Source organism: Schistocerca gregaria, chromosome 5 (genome assembly GCF_023897955.1).
Source record: "Schistocerca gregaria isolate iqSchGreg1 chromosome 5, iqSchGreg1.2, whole genome shotgun sequence".
Lineage (NCBI taxonomy): Eukaryota > Metazoa > Arthropoda > Insecta > Orthoptera > Acrididae > Schistocerca > Schistocerca gregaria.
In genome coordinates this window covers 395522692-395536361 of record NC_064924.1, presented here as the reverse complement: position 1 = coordinate 395536361, position 13670 = coordinate 395522692, and the positions used below count along the sequence as shown (strand labels likewise).

At 42.6% G+C, this 13670-nt stretch overlaps 1 pseudogene; it reads right to left on the bottom strand.

Annotated features, from left to right (window-relative positions):
- Positions 1-568: 568 nt before the first annotated feature.
- LOC126274945 (U6 spliceosomal RNA) lies at positions 569-681 on the bottom strand (annotated as a pseudogene).
- Between the last annotated feature and the right edge of the window lie 12989 nt (positions 682-13670).

Sequence of the window (13670 nt, the reverse complement as noted above, 5' to 3'; positions counted from 1 at the left end):
TTATACCTGCGGGCAGCTTGTAGGTGCAACATCAATGACAGAAATGGACTATACATATGAATAGCTGCAGAAGGTACTAAATCGCACTTCTCATCAATTTAGAGAGACGGGAGACACTGTAACCTTAACGTCATCAAGAATTAGTGTTACACTAGAATCAAAAGCTGTACTCAGCACTGTGTTGTAAACACTGAAAATGGGAATAATTACACCGATTTCAATAATGCAGACTGAATTTTCGCTGTGCAGATGTGTGTACACTGATTTGACGCTTCCTAGCAGATTAAAACTGTGAGGCGGATTTGGACGCCAACGTGAGACCCTTAGTGTTCGCCGGCCGCGATGGTCTCGGGGTTCTAGGCGCGCAGTCCGGAGCCGCGTGACTGCTACGGTGGCAGGTTCGAATCCTGCCTCGGGCATGGATGTGTGTGATGTCCTTAGGTTAGTTAGGTTTAAGTAGTTCTAAGTTCTAGGGGACTGATGACCACAGCTGTTAATTCCCATAGTGCTCAGAGCCTTAGTGTTCGCAGGCGAGTGGTCTACCATTTTTTCCCACTAACGAAATCAAAAAAATGTGGAACGCTTCACGATTTTAGGTCTCACCCTTGTGCAGGGCTCTTACTCATCTTCTCTGTACAGTTCCTATTTTAGTATATGTCCAGCCGAAGAGAGTACGTAGACAGAACTATCCAAGCACAACTCACTAACTGTCCCCACAGTTTCAGTTCCATCAGTACCTCTTCTCCTACCGTCCAAACTTCACGTGAGCTCACCTGCATTCCTTGTGGGACTAGCAGTCTGGAAGTGACTAAGCCATTTATCCAGAATATCTCTTCTTCCTTGAGTGATACTCCTGCAAAGTACGCAGAAAAAGTTCTGTGAAGTCTGGAGGGTAAGAGAAGTAGTTACAGATTTTGTCATTGTGAAACGAGGACACTGTAAATGCCTGTACAGTTTTTAAAATTATTCTCATTTTAGGTATGTAAAATTGTCTCAAGATCTATATTTCTCCTATATTGGCTCTTTTAAGCCATCACTGAATTATGTACGTATTTTGAATTGTCGTTTGTATTTTTCTGGTTATACTGTAATACTCGCTTCATGTGTAGTGTATCCGAGTAAGAATGTGAAACACCACATTAATCCCGTCAATATAAATGCCTAACGGAATTACGCAGTGGGTACCGGATAACGCGAGAAATAAATTTGTCTTATGACATTGAACCCAAGAGTGGGAATCTGGAAGTAAGAATAATCTCTTTCAACAAATTTGCTGAAAAAATGACGCATTTGACCAAAATAATTGTATGAAATTCAATCAATGGCTCTCTCATCCATAAGTATCATATACAGATATAACTATGCCTGGTACTCGTAAATTGAAAGAAAGGTAGTACGTTTTAAGAATTCCATTTATTTTAACAAACCACAAAAACACCTACTGTTAAGGTGGTGAATATCAGCAAGATTTATTATATAAAAACAAAACGAACTTAATTATTTGTTTTACGGATGTATTTTTAAAGCAAGGTAAAAGGACTGGGGCGTTGCAAATGTGCCTATCTCGTTCTTTAAATGACCTAATAGGCTACGAAAAGCTAACCAAAAACGCTTTAAACGTGAGAAACGTCACGTAAAATCCACGTTGTTTTTGTCAGTATAACTTTATATATTTTTAAAAATTGTAGGATATTACTATTCGTTTGTCACTTGACGCTGTATAGCGCCAGAGAGTGTCCACTATCGTCCCCTACCGATAAAATTTTTTTCGTGGTGCTGTTATAGCTGACGAACCGTCAATCAGTCTCTGACCGGTATGGATCTAACATATAACTTCAGTTCATCTGTACAATGCGATATGCTTGGTATATTTCTTTTACTTGTAACTGCCTTCCGCGGTGGCCTAGCGGCTCTAGGCGCTTCTGTTCAGAACCGAGCGACTGCTACGGTCGCAGGTTCGAATCCTGCCTCGGGCATGGATGTGTGTGATGTCCTTAGGTTAGTTAGGTTTAAGTAGTTCTAAATTCTAGGGGACTGATGACCTCAGATGTTAAGTCCCATAGTGTTCAGAGTCATTTGAACCATTTACTTGTAACTTATGGATACCTTTGTGACGCCCGTCTCATTGGTGTTGCTTTTATACATGGCTATATATCCTCTATTTCAAAATATCAGATGATGAGTTATACAGAAACGCATAATATTATAGTCATTCATCCACCAGCTGATGTTTTACTTAGTGACCTAATCAGCATTTGTGCAGTACTGTTCCAATTAACTACTCAATTACCTTTTGCTTAATTAACTCTGTCAGCGTTGTACCTTGTTACTGAAACATTAATTACTAATCTCAGTGGAAAAGGAATAAAGAACCATTATTTTTCATCTCAGACACGTATATGTGCACTTGCTTCCTTCCATGAAGCTGAATCACTGTTCAGTTTTGTTGGCCAAAGCGTTGTGTTCAGATTTAAGGTTAATTCGGAGTGGTGATGTCAACGCAGCGAGTTTTATTTTGCAGTCAGTCAGTTTCATCTGCTACGACCAAGTTTGACCAAGGCCGGAGGAGGTAGAAGAAAGCGAAATTGGTGGTGCTTGTGGCCCACCCAGAGACAGAGAGTTTTTAATGATGTTTACAACCCAACGTGGAGGGAATATAGAGCACCAACTGGCTACCAATAAGGGGGGATCAAAAAGTTTCCGTTACAGGACGTTGCTGCAGCGTGTATGCAAGGCAGCCTGAGGACGATGCTCATGTAATTGGAGCCAGGACATTATGACCAACGACCTCTATCGATATAAACCCCTCCAGGGGGTAGCAGTGTCATCTGACGAGCAATGACTGGTAGTCAGACACACGCACAGTACATGCAGTACCAGTGAGCGGGCTGCCCGTGAGTAGAAAGAGGAAGGAGCGCGATCTATCTACGTTTGACCCGGAGGCTCGGCAAGAGCATTACGAAAACTGCACGACTTGTCGGGTGTTCGAGGAGCGCTGCGGTGAGTTTCTTCAACACGTGGCGAAACCAAAGTGAAATCACACCCGGACGTCCTGGGATTGGGCGGCCACCGCAATGTCGGACGTAATATGCTGGACAGGCTGGTAAAACAGGACAGGCGGCGAACTGTGGCGAAACTATCATAAGACTGCAATGCAGGGCAGAGCACAAACGTGTCTGAAAACACATTGCACTGGACACTCCTAACAATGGGCCTCTGCAGCCGATAACCCATGCATGCCCCAATGATAATACCACGACATCGGCAGCTACGACTGAAATGGGCAAGTGACCATCGGCGCTGGACCTTGACGCAGTGGCAGAGTGTTGCATGGCCTGGTGAATCCCGATAGCTTCTTCATATTGTCTATGGGAGAGCGAGAATCCTTCGTGTTCCAGGGAAACAGCTCCTTGGCATCTGTACTGCGGAACGGAAACAAGCTGGCGGTGATCATTACTCATTGGGAAACATTCAAGTGGGCATCCATGGGTCCAGTGGAGCTTGTGCAAGGCAGCATAACGGCCAAGGAGTATGGAACACTTGCTGCAGACAACGTAAACGCCTTCATGACGATCATGTTTCCCGACGGCAGTGGCACTTTTAAACAAGATAATGCTCCATGTCACACGATCTGGAGTGCGATGGAGTGGTTCAAGGAACACAGTGGCGAGTTCCAATTGATGTGCTCGACAGATCTGAACAATTCTCCGATGTGACTGATTTCAATGCCCATTCTCCGGAATTTACAGGAATAAATGACGTAGCTGTGGTGCCAACTCTCTCCAGTGTCCTTCCAAGACTTCACGCTTGCATGCAACGACATGTCGCCGCTCTGCCAAAGCTGGACATACCGGCTATTAGGCAGATGGTCATAACGTTCTGGCTGATCAGTGCATAAGCACTGACATGTAGCCGGCCGCGGTGGTCTCGCGGTTAAGGCGCTCAGTCCGGAACCGCGCGACTGCTACGGTCGCAGGTTCGAATCCTGCCTCGGGCATGGATGTGTGTGATGTCCTTAGGTTAGTTAGGTTTAAGTAGTTCGAAGTTGTAGGGGACTGATGACCATAGATGTTAAGTCCCATAGTGCTCAGAGGCATTTGAACCATTTGAACTGACATTTAGCCAAGCGACTAGTGTGGCATTCCGACGTCCTTGCGGGAAGTGCGGAAACGTGAACTATGATGGCGTTATTACCAAAGGCTACCAAACAGGAACAACGGGGTGTTATTCTATTCTTGACTGCTGAAGGACAAAAACCGTTAGACATCCATCGGAGAATGAGAATGTTTATGGGGCGGCATTCTATCGAAAGACCCCGTAGTGCAGCGTCTCCGTATTGCAAATGTCGCAGGGCAAGTACTACACCAATTCCATTGGGAGGCACTCGAGCACTCTATGCTCCTGATCTTTGCCCGTGCGATTGTCACGCCTTCGTCCTCTTTACACACACACCCAAAAACAAAGGCCGAAAAAGGGCCTTGAAGACTCCTGTTGGACGAGGATGTGCAACAGATCGTTATGGACTTCTTCACGCAACAGGACAAGGTGTTCTACCAAAGTATTATCTTCAACCTGAATGCTTAACGTGATTTTGCCTGCTTGGCATACCGATTCTGGAGTGCACGGACTTCGAATGGAAACTTTCTGTTCGCCCCTTATAGGACGATATTTCCTGTTGTCAATAAGTTTTGGTTTGACAATGCAGATGTTATAATATTGAATATGCCTCAATACTGTAACTAAAGCGACGTCCGATAGTCGAAAAATTGTTTGTACCGGAAGGAAAATGTAGTTTTCGTGAGAAATATCTTTTTTTTTGCATTCTAGGTCGCGATTTAAATATCGTAAGAGTTGGCGAACGTTAACTGCCTTCTTTTGTGTTCCATTCGCAAATGAAGCACGGGAGGAACTGGCCTCAACCCTCCGTATGAGTACGAATTTCTTTGGTTTTCCCGTTATGGTGTTTTCCTGATATGTATATGGGTGGAGATAGTATGGTGTGAGGCTCTTCGTGGGGTGTAATTTTTACAATGCCTTCGTTGTAGCGTCTACCACTAAAGTACAACGGACGTCCTCCTTCATGCACTCACATTCAAAGAACTATTCTCTTTTTGAGCCACTCTGTTGATCTGATTTGATAAGGATTCCAGACTGACGACGAATACTCCAGAACCTCCCGAAAGAGGTTCTTATAAATATTGCTCTGTCCTGTACGAATTACATTTCCTTGCGATTCTAGCACTGAATATCTAGCACTAGCATCTGCCCCCCCCCTTTTTCTGAGTCATTAGTTTTCTTACGGTTTTCATGGGGTTGCTACGATTTGCTCCTCTATATCAACCTCTTCGTCTCAGAGAACCACTTACAACCTGCATTCCTCTGTTATTTCTTGCATGTATTGCCTGCATGTATTCCAATCTCTGTCTTCCTCTACAGCTTCTACCCTTTACAGCACCTTCTATTACTACGGAAATCAGCATGTCCTACGACCCTATCCCTTCTTTTTGTCCAATACATTCCTTTCCTCGACGACTCGGCAGAGATCCTCCTCATTGCACCTAATTTTCAACGCTCTTCTGTAGCACCACATCTCAAAGCCTTCCATTCTCTTCTGTTACGGTTTTCCCAGAATCCATATTTCCCTTCCATACAATGCCGTGCTCCAAACGTACATTCTCAGAAATTTATTGCCCATATTAATGCTTATGTTTGATATTAGTAGATGTCTCTCGGCCAGGAATGCCATCTTTGCCATTGCTAGTCTGCTTTGTATATCCTTCTTGCCCAGTCTGCCATGGGTTATTTTCTTGCCTAGGTAGCAGAATTCCTTAACTTCATCTACTTCGTGAACATAAAACCTCACGTTAAGCTTCTCCTGCCGGCCGCGGTGGTCTCGCGGTTCTAGGCGCTCAGTCCGGAACCGTGCGACTGCTACGGTCGCAGGTTCGAATCCTGCCTCGGGCATGGATGTGTGTGATGTCCTTAGGTTAGTTAGGTTTAAGTAGTTCTAAGTTCTAGGGGACTAATGACCACAGCAGTTGAGTCCCATAGTGCTCAGAACCATTTGAACCATTTTTTTAAAGTTCTCCTGTTCTCATTTCTGCTTTTTCTCATTAATCTCTTCTTTTTTCCATTTACTCTCAATCCACATTCTGTACTCATCAGATTGTTCATTCCATTAAGCAGCTCCTGTCATTCTTATTATTTTTCACAGAAGATAGTAATATCACTGATATCACTGATATCCTTTCACCTTGAATTTTAATTCCACTCTTGAACCTTCCTCTTACTTCGTCACTGCTTCTTTGATGTATAGATTGAACATAGAGGAGAAGGACTGCAACCTTTTCTTACACACTTTACAATCCGAGTACTTCGTTCCCTTTTCGCTCTTGTCCCTATTGTACATCACAGTTATTTTTCTCAGAATTTCGAACATCTTGCACCATTTCACATTGTCGAACGCTTTTCCAGGTCGTCAAATCCTATGAACGTGTCTTGATTTTTCTTTGCTCTTGCTTTCATTTCAACTGGAACGTCAGGACTGCCCCTCTGGCACCTTTACCTTTCCTAAAGTAAAACTGATCGTCATCTCACACATCTTCAGTTTTCTTTTCCTATTATTGTCAGTAACTAGGAATGCTTGAGCTGCTAAGCTGATTGTCAGCTCATAGTCGTTTTCTTGTAACTTCCCCCAATGATTTTAAAAGCTCTGGTGGAAAGTTATCTATTCCTTCTGCTTTATTTGACCGTAAGTCTTCCAAAGCTCTTTTAAGTTCTGATTGTAATACTGGATTCCCCATCTCTTCTACATTGACTGCATTCTCTATCACGTTATCACGCAAGTCTTCATCCTTGTACAAGCCTTCAGTGGGGTCTTTCCACATGTCTGCCTTCTCCTTTGCATTTAACAGTGGAATTACCATTGCATTCTTATTGTTAGCATCTTTGCTTTTAGTTTCTCAGAGGGTTGTTTTAATTTTTCTATATGCTGGGTGTGTCCTTCCGACAGTCATTTCTTTTTCGATTTCAATACATTTTTTTTGGTGCCATTTCATCTTAGCTTCCCTGCAGTTCCGATTTGTTTCATTCCTAAGTGACATGAATTTCTGTAATCCTGAATTTCCTTGACCATTTTTGTACTTCTTCCTCTCATCAATCAACTGAGTATATTCTCTGTTGCCCATTGTATTTCGTGTTACCTTCTTTGTACCTATGTTTTCTCTCCAGCTTCTGTGATTGCCCTCTTTAAAGATGTCCATTCCTCTTCAAATTAACTGCTTACTGAGCTATTGCCGGCCGCGGTGGCCAAGCGGTTCTAGGCGCTTCAGTCCGAAACCACGCGACTGCTGCGGTCGCAGGTTCGAATCCTGCCTCGGGCATGGATGTGTGTGATGTCCTTAGGTTAGTTAGCTTTAAGTAGTTCTAAGTTATAGGGGGCTGATGACCTCAGATGTTAAGTCCCATAGTGCTCAGAGCCATTTGAATCATTTAGAACTGAACTATTACGCATCGCAGTATCTGTAGCCTCAAAGAAGTTCAAGCGTACCTCTTCTTCCCTTAGTCTTTCTTTATCCCACTCCTCTGTGCAAAGATACTTCCTGATTAGTCTCGTAAGCTTCAGCCTATTCTTCATCACTGCTAAATTGTGATATGAGCTCATGTCTGCACCGGGGTACACCTTATAATACTATATCTGATTTCGGTATCTCTGCCTGACCATGATATAATCTAAGTGAAATCTTCCCGTATCTCCCGGTATGTTCCAAGTATTTATCCTGCCCTTGTAGTTCTTGAACAGAGTATTCGCTATTACTAACTGAAATTTATTGCAGAACTCTATTAGTCTTTCTCCCTTCTCATTTCTACTAACAACTCCATATTCTCCTATAATGCTTTCTTCTACTCTTCCCGTACAACCACAATTCAATCTCCCATGACTCTTTACGCCCTGTATTACCCTTTCGGTATCCTCATGTTCTTTCTCTATCTCTTCATCTTCAGCTTGCGACGTCGGCAGGTATATCTGAACTATCGTTGTCCGTTTTGGTCTGCAGATGATTCTGATGAGAACAACCTTACCACTGAACTGTTCACAGTAACGTATTCTCTGCGCCACCTTCCTGTACATAATGAATCCTACTCCCTTTATATTATTTTCTGATGCTGTTTATAATACCCTATACCTACTTGACCAGAAATCATTGTTTTCTTTCCCTTTCACTTCTTCATTGACTCCTACTATATGTAGATTGAGCTTCAGTATCTCCGATTTCTTGCTTCCCACCCATGTTCAGATTTCTGACATTCCATGCCCCTATTCGTTGAATGTTATCCATTCGTTAGTTATTCAATCTTTTTCTCATGGTCACTCTACCTTGGCAGTTCCGGAGATCGGAACTAGACCAGAATCTTTTGCCGATGGAGAGCTCATCTTGACACTTTTTCAATTACAGGTCACGTGTCCTGTGGATACATACTATGTGTCTTTAATGCAGTTGTTTCTATTGCCTTGTGTATCCTCATACCGTTGATTGCTGATTCTTCCGGCCTTTAGGTCCACTTTCCCAACCCATGGGCTGGATGCTGCCCTGAACCTCCATCCGCTCCTCCGCCCTCTTTGACAAGGCCCAAGGCTGAATGAGGGAGACTTCTAATGCCGTAGTCTTCGGCCACCATTGGTGATGATTTTTATTCAGAATTAAAGAGGTGGCGTGGTTCGAAATCAGAACTAAGGATGTTTTGATTACTAACCAAAAACGCTGCCTCTAAACCACGGTGTTAGCGCACCTGACTTTCCTACACCTAACTTACAGTCTTAAAATATGTAGGAGCACGCGTCTTTAGAGATTTACTGCGGAACAACTGCATAAAGCTCGCATTCCTACAATCAGCTTTGTGCAATGGTTTCGCAGAAAACCTCTAAAGGCGCATGCTCCTAGTCCTAGATATTTGACGATTGTAATCATTTCCAGAGATTAATCGATGATCGTGTAATCGCACAATATCGAGTTTTCTCCTGTATTCTTTGAGGTTCAATTGCAAGTTATCTCCGCCAACATTCTATCCATAAAGCTCTCTGTTGCATGTCACGCATTTTTTAATTTTTTTTTTTTTTGCGACTTTCCTATACGAGTATGTACCACACCTTCATTTGTAAACAGTCTCATGCAACTTCATACGTAGTTCCCAAAATTATTTATATATGTTATCACCAGAAGTGGTCCTATGTTATTACCTTCGGAGCTGCCAGATTGATCTGAACAGGAATTAAATTAGATTGCTTGGGAAGTGTTTTGCTTTCCGTGGTGTGTATTTCTTGCTAAAAATTGTAAATCACTCGTTGCTCTTAACATTTGATCCCTTGTTAGTAAGACTTAAAATATCTCTATTTGCATTTTCGAAGCAACTAACAGGCTTTTGAGTGTCTTGAATGTAAATTTCATGATTACTTGTACTGCGAAATTTTTTGTGCTGTTTCTGCGAAGTCTTTATCTTTCATGAAGTCAAACTGATATTCTGATCGTATTTGACGTTTTTTTGGCAGAAAGCATCAGAAAGCATATTAATTTTTAGGAAGTTTATTCCATTCAATGTTCACATAAATTGTGTTGTTGTGGTCTTCAGACCACAGATTAGTTTGACGCAGCTCTCCATTCTACTCTATCCTGTGGGAGCTTCTTCATCTCCGAGTAACTACTGCAACCTACATCCTTCTGAATGTGCTTAGTGTATTCATCTTCTGGTCTCCCTCTACGATTTTTACCCTCCACGCTGCCCTCCAATGCTAAATTTGTGATCCCTTGATGTCTCAGAACATGTCCTATCAACCGGTCCCTTCTTCTTGTCAAATTATGCCACAAACTCCTCCCCAATTCTATTCAATACCTCCTCATTAGTTATGTGATCTACCCATCTAATCTTCAGCATTCTTTTGAAGCACCACATTTCGAAAGCTTCTATCCTCTTCTTGTCCAAACTATTTATCGTCCATGTTTCACTTCCATACATGGCTACACTCCATACAAATACTTTCAGAAACGACTTCCTGACAGTTAAATCTATACTCGATATTAACAAATTTCTCTTCTTCAGAAACGCTACATTTTATATCCTCTCTACTTCGACCATCATGAGTTATTTTGCTCCCCAGATAGAAAAACTCATCTACTACTTTAAGTTTCTCATTTACTTATCTAATTTCCTCAACATCACCTGATGTTAATTGACTACATAACCATTATCCTCGTTTTCCTTTTGTTGATGTTCATCTTACATCCTCCTCTGAAGACATTGTCCATTCCGTTCAACTGCTCTTCCAGGTCCTTTGCTGTCTCTGTCAGAATAAAAATGTCTTCGGCAAACCTCTAAGACAGAAACCTCTCTGACAGAATTATATTGACATCGGCGAACCTCGATGTTTTTATTTCTTCTCCATGGATTTTAATACCTACTCCAAATTTTTCTTTTGTTTCCTTTACTGCTCGCTCAGTGTACAGCTTGAATAACATCGGGGAGACTCTACAACCCTGTTTTAATCCCTTCTCAACCAGTGCTTCCCTTCCATGCCCCTCGACTCTTATAACTGCCATCTGGCTTCTTTACAAATTGTAAATAAGCTTTCGCTCCTTGTATTTGACCCCTGCCACCTCCAGAATTTGAAAGACAGTATTTCAGTCAGCACTGTCAAAAGCTTTCTCTAAGTCCACAAATGCTAGAAACATAGGTTTGCCTTTCCTTAACCTATCTTCTAAGATAAGTCGTAGGGTCAGTATAGCCTCGCGTGTTCCAACATTTTTACGGAATCCAAACTGATCTTCCCCGAGATCAGCTTCTACCAGTTTCTGTAAATAATTCGTGTTAATATTTTGCAACCGTGACTTATTAAAGTGTTAGTTCCGTAATTTTCACACCTGTCAACACTTGCTTTCTTTGGGATCAGAATTATTATATTCTTCTTGAAGTTTGAGGGTATTTCACCTGTCTCATGCAGCTTGATTATCAGATGGTAGAGTCCTGTCATGACTGGATCACCCAAGGCTATCAGTAGTTCTAATGGAAAGTTGTCTATTCCCGGAGTCTTTTTATGTCTTAGGTCTTTGAGTATCTGTCAACTTCTTCACGCAGAATCTTATCTCCCATTTCATCTTCATCTATGTCCTCTTTCATTTCCATAATATTGCCCTCAAGTACATGGCCGTTGTATAGACTCTCTAGATACTCCTTCCACCTTTTCACTCTTGCTTCTTTGCTTAGGACTGGTTTTCCAACTGAACTCTTGATATTCAAGTCTATTTAATTTTCCTGTAGGCAGTATCTGTCTTACGCCTAGTGATATATGCCTCTACATTCTTGCATTTGTCCTCTAGCCATTCTTGCTGAGCCATTTTACTCTTCCTGTCGATCTCATTTTTGAGGCGTTTGTATTCCTTTTGGCCTGCTTCATTTACTCCATTTTTATATTTTCTACCGTCATCAATCAAATTCAATAGTTATTCTGTTATCCAAGCAGTTCTACCACCTCTCGTCTTTTTACCTACTTGATCCTCTTCTGCAATCACTATTTCAGCTCTCAAAGCTAAGTCTGCAGGTAGAACGAAAGGCGGAACAGGAAAGGCGCTCCAGTAACAAAACAAATAACAGTAATATTGATTTTCCTGATCGTAGGCTGAAACCTCTGGAACAAAAACCATTCCCCTCGTTTGCACGGACGCATTTCCGTAGTCTGATGACCAGTAAGCATTGTCGTAGTGCCAACTTGAGTATTGCTATTGATGAGGCTGCACAGTTCGTTTTAATAGTGTGTAAATTATTATTCTTCTCCTACGTTGAGGTTCAGTGATGTACTAAGCATAACTCTGTCAAATTATTATTAGTATTTTAGCTGAGTACTCGACGTTGCACCGGTATGTATTTATTCCAATATTCTGTTAGTCCGCCTCATCCTTCATCCTCACCTATCTCTGCAGCGAATTTCGCTATGGACTTTTGACGCCAAATCTCCTGAACTATGTGTCGTACAATGATAAACACACTAAATCAAAAAAAAAAAAAGCTGTTGATGCTATCTATATGTACAGACAAGCAAATGACTTCAAATTCAGAAAAACTGGATTATTTATTGAAGAGAAAGAGCTTCACAGACAGAAAAACTCAATAACGCAGGCTCCATCTCTGGCCCATATGCAAGCAGTTATTCGGCTTGGCATTGATTGATAGACTTGTGGAATGTCCTGATATCGCGCCAAATTCTGTGCAGTTGGCTCGTTTTGTCGTTAAAATACCAAGATGGCTGGACAGTCCTGCCCATCAGGCTCCAAACGTTCTCTGCTGGGTAGAGATCCAGTGACCTTATTGGCCAAGGCAGGCTCTGGCAAGCAGCAGAAACTGTCGCAGTGTTAGAGCTGGCATTATCTTGCTGAAATGTAAGCCCACGATGGTTTGCCATTGAGGGCATCAAAACAGGGCGTAGAATATCGTCGACGTACGGCTAAGGTGTAAATGTGCCGCAGATGACAACCAAATGGGTCGCTGTTATAAATGAAATGGTTCCCCAACCCTATACAGGGCGTCTCCAGAAACATCTTCAACTGGTCATCAGGGTGTGAAATCTTATGGGACTTAACTGGTCATCGGAGCTTAGTTCGAATCGGGACTCATCACTGAAAACAGGTCTACTTCAGTCAATGAGATTCTGAAGCCGGAGTCGTGTCTGCAGACGCTCCAGACAGCTGTATGATACCAACCTGACTGTCGCCCGCCTTACGGCCCACCAACTACGAGTGGTAGCATGGGGTGCCATTTCATTTCATAGCAGGGGCCCATTTGGATGTCACAGGCGGCAGCCTTACAGGACAGCGGTCCGTCGACGATATTCTACCCCTCGTTTTCTTGGCATTCACAGCAGGCCATCCTGAGCCTAACTTTCAGCAAGATGATGCCCGCCCGCACACGACGAGAGTTTCTACTGCTTGTTTTCGCGCTTACGAAACCCTACTTGACCAGCAAGGTCGCCCGATCTCTCTCCAAGTGAGAACGTTTGCAGCATTATGGAGAGAGACCTCCGTCTACCTCGGAATTTTTACGATCTAACGCGCCAATGGGAAGAATTTCGTACGATATCCCTCAGGACTTTCAAGAACTCTTTTAGTCAATGCCGAGCCGAATAAGGCCAGAGGTGGACCAACACGTTGTTCACGTTGTTTCAAAATGGCTCTGAGCACTATGGGACTTAACGTCTGAGGTCATCAGTCCCCTAGAACTTAGAACTACTTAAACCTAACTGACCTAAGGACATTACACACATCCATGCCCGAGGCAGGATTCGAACCTGCGACCGTAGCGGTTGTGCTGTTCGAGACTGGAGCGCCTAGAACCGCTCGGCCACATCGGCCGGCAACACGTTGTTTACTTGCTCCCGCTGGTTCCCTTATTTTCCCTGCCATAGAAGTGCATGTCCCTTACTTATGTGAAATTGAAGTAATGTAAAACTAATTTTACACATCAGCCCGGATTTTACGTAAATGACAATTTTTTATGTGCGGAAGTACTGAACCGTAATTTTACTTTTCAAACTCTTTTCTTAAAGAATTTACTTTATTTACTAGCGATTCACCAAGAACAATAACACATTTAATCACACTAGGTGAGCGTGGAAGTAGTTGCCAGGA